Source organism: Ciona intestinalis, unplaced genomic scaffold (genome assembly GCF_000224145.3).
Source record: "Ciona intestinalis unplaced genomic scaffold, KH HT001105.1, whole genome shotgun sequence".
Classification (NCBI taxonomy): domain Eukaryota; kingdom Metazoa; phylum Chordata; class Ascidiacea; order Phlebobranchia; family Cionidae; genus Ciona; species Ciona intestinalis.
The window spans coordinates 1-3814 of record NW_004191426.1 but is presented as its reverse complement, the minus strand read 5'-3'; the positions used below and the strand labels follow the sequence as shown (position 1 = coordinate 3814).

Here is a 3814-nt window from a genome sequence, read left to right as displayed (position 1 = left end):
CAATAGGTTTTTTGTTGATGGTATGCTGACGTGTATTGGGATCTAAAATGGCAACCCCCTCACAAATATTTAGTCCTTCCTCACAAAATGCAACAATTGATGCAATTGTTGTGTGTTGTATGCTCAAATCAGAAACCTGTGCTTTCCAACCATAATAATAAACATCATACCTCAATTCCTGATTAATGAAGATTTCAAATTCTGGTGTATAAAAATCTGAGCTTTTACTAAAATATGCTGTTGATCCTGAATTTCCTGTTGTCCAGCGACAACTTGATCTGTTATTTAAGTAAGTTTCTGCAGCCTTGCAGAACGATTGAAAGTTAGTATGAACAGGCTTAGGTTTTGGTAGTGCTCTCTCAACAGGAATTCTCGGCTTAGACTTGTCCTGCTTTTCTTGGAGTTTAGCCGGAAGCTTAATTGTTGGAATTGAACCAATCTTCAATTTTTTTTATTCTAAAACATATTGTTTGCTGATTTTTAAATTGTTGCTTATCAAATGAAAACAAATTGTGCATTTTATATAATACAGCACTGTCAAACTTTACCTTTCTTACAAACTTTACTTTACTTATAACTTTACCTTACTTACAAACTTTACTTTACCTATAACTTACCTTACTTACAAAATTTAATTACAAACTTACTTTCTGTAATAACAAAACAATCTTCTGTAAAATGAACACCACACATATGCATTTTATCACTTTTGAATATTTTCTCCAAAATGCTATCTGCTCTACAAGACCGTATGATACATTCCATTTTAACTGCCCCATTCATGTTTCCCCCTCCATAATACTTCTTGTTCGGGATGTGAAAAAGAGAAAATTGTGGGCGCCCATTATCACAATCAGGAAAAACACAAACATTTGAACCCATCACCTAAACAATATTAACATTAAAACTACAAAAACATAAAAAACTTAAACCAAAATCTGCCAATCAATCAACTACATGCCTATCCACAGTATGGTGGTGCAATCTACCATTACAAAAAAAGGAAATTATGCACAATATAAACATTATCTGTCTTTTGTACCACTAATTGCTTACATTATGCATTCCAATCATGAAAAATAAAATCGGGTTACCTGTCGGAGCTCTAATTAACTTTAAATGAATATAAATCCACATAATTCACTGTAAATCCACCGACTACTGAAATGTGTCTGTTGTTTAGTAAACAAAGATTCAGATTTCCCCGCAGTTCTGTTTGTGCAGTCAAGCGTGATAGCGTGAACGAAAAAGCTGCGATTGATGACGTAATGCGGGAGATTCCATTACATGTAGTTATATACATTGAATGAATCCACGTGTGAATCCCTACTATTTCATAATAAACATGCTGCTGCTTGGCTGAGGAAAACAACGTCAATATACAGCAGTGCTATTTCTGGTTCAAGGCTTGATTATTTTAAGACTGAAATATAGAATTTACAGTAAATATTTCTCCATGGATTTTGCCAAGAAACGTAAAGTTGACAAGGAGTGTCGCGAATTTAACAAAGATTGGATGCCCAAGTACTTTTTCACACAAGTTGGCAAGAAAGCAGTATGTTTGCTGTGCAATGAAAGTGTTGCCGTGTTTAAGGAGTACAACATTAGCCGCCATCATGCGACAAAACATGCAGGCTATGGGGATATTTTATCATTAGAGGAACGGCAAGTAAGAGCAACAGAACTGGACAGAAGACTTCTAAGGCAGCAGAATGTATTCATAAAAACCAATACAGCCTAGAAAACTGCCACTCGTGGCAGCTTTGTGGTCGCATACAACATTGCTAAGCACAGCAAATCTTTCTACGATGGTGAATTTGTCAAAAAGTGCATGCTCAATGTAGCTGATCTAGTCTGTCCAGAACAAAAAAAAAGAAGTTTGAAGAAGTCAGTTTGTCGAGAAGAACTGTAGCTCGCCGCATTGGGTGAAAACCTCACATCACAACTGAAAGCGCATGTACTGTCATTTCAGCTGTTTTCCTTGGCATTGGATGAAAGCACTGACATTGATGGTACTGCACAGTTGCTCATCTTTGTGCGAGGTATTTCAGAAAACTTTGAAATCACAGAAGAATTGCTCTTAATGGAATCAATGAAAGGCACTACTACCGGAAAAGATTGTTTTGAATGTGTGCAAAATGCCATGCATACAATGCAATTACTATGGCAAAAACTGTCCAGTGCTACTACGGATGGTTGTCCATCTTTGACGGAAAAGAAAGTTGGTCTACTGGGGACCATGTTGCAGAGGTCGATTGCACCAGGGAGCTGATTTGTCTACATTGCATAATACACCAGGAAGTGCTATGTAAAAGTGTGGTTAACATGTTGTGGATCCAGTTGTGAAAGTTGTTAATTTCATTAGGGCGAGAGGTCGAAATCACAGACAGTTTATCAAACTTCTGGAAGATTGCGACTCAGAACACAGTGATGTTTTGTATCATACTGCTGTACGCTGGTTGAGCTTGGGGAAAGTTCTGAGACGCGTCTGGGATTTGAAAAATGAAATATTACTGTTTTTGGAGATCAAAGGAAAAGATGCAGAACATCCTCAACTCAGACATTCCGAATGGCTTGCAGATCTGGCATTTTCAGTTGATCTCTTTAAACACATGAATAAATTGAACATAAATTGAACACCAGACTTCAAGGGAAGGGCACTTTTGCTCACGAAATGTTCTCAGCAATGAAGGCATTCAGAATGAAGCTAAAATTGTTTTCTCGCCAGCTAAGTCAGAATATCACAACACACTTTCCAACACTTGAAACTATAGCACCCCAGATGATGACAACTGAGAAGTACACCAATATGATATCTGCACTAGACAACGAATTTAGTCGTCGTTTTGCAGACTTTCAGAAACTTTCTGCTGAGTTTGATATCTTGTCTTCACCCTTTACAACTGACTTTGAAAAGGTGCCAGATGCTCTACAGCTGGAGTTGATTGATCACTGAGTAAATCTAAGTTTGCCAACTTGAGAAAGATGGCCATGAAATACTTGTTCTGTTCGGGTCTACATACATTTGCGAGCAAACATTTTCGACAAAGAACATTAACAAAACAAAGCTGCATTCCAATTTAACTGATGTTCACGTGCAGTCTTTACTGAGGGTTGCTACGTCTGACATGCAGCCAGAGTTCAAACAACTTGTTGACAAATTTGATCGACCACAGATGTCTCATTCATTGTATTAAATACCCTTTTTAGTCTCTTTGTTTTTAAACTTACAGTTTACATTAAATACGATTTATTCCTTGTAATAGATATACGATTTATTCCTTGTAATAGATAAGTGGATAAATACGCGATTAATTAATTGTATCGTTTCAGAAATCCGGCCCGCCGAGTATTTCATTTTCCCATATTTGGCCCACCGACTGCAGAAGTTGCCCGCCGCTGCATTATATAGTTACGGATGATGTTACATATGCATTATACAGCTACGGATGTTGGTATATATATATTCCTACCGACCCTATTACCTGCTGACAGTATCATATAACCTATACTTCTTATACCGAAAACTCTCTATATTAACAATGGTCGTAGCAGGGACTATACTCCAAACTTTTCAAACAAAAACATGATAACAGCTTAAAATTTTAACACTTTCGGCGCCATCCTACGTAAATATACGTTTAAGCAACAATGGTTCGCGGTGCCATCACACGTAAATATACGTTTTACAATTTTTTCTTTGTTACGAGTGCCGCGTTGCGTTTAAACTAATAGTAAACCACGTATATATACGTACGCGCGATCTAGGCTGCATTGAGACTAAAACTGAAGTCTGCTACGAGACTATTCTTTT

At 37.2% G+C, this 3814-nt stretch overlaps 1 long non-coding RNA gene across 1 annotated transcript; it reads right to left on the bottom strand.

Annotated features, from left to right (window-relative positions):
* Positions 1–205: 205 nt before the first annotated feature.
* LOC113475640 lies at positions 206–3227 on the bottom strand. The gene is made up of 2 exons (XR_003397392.1): positions 1095–3227; positions 206–885 (listed from the first exon to the last, which is right to left on the bottom strand). It is a non-coding gene; the product is annotated as an uncharacterized LOC113475640 (long non-coding RNA).
* Positions 3228–3814: the final 587 nt, after the last annotated feature.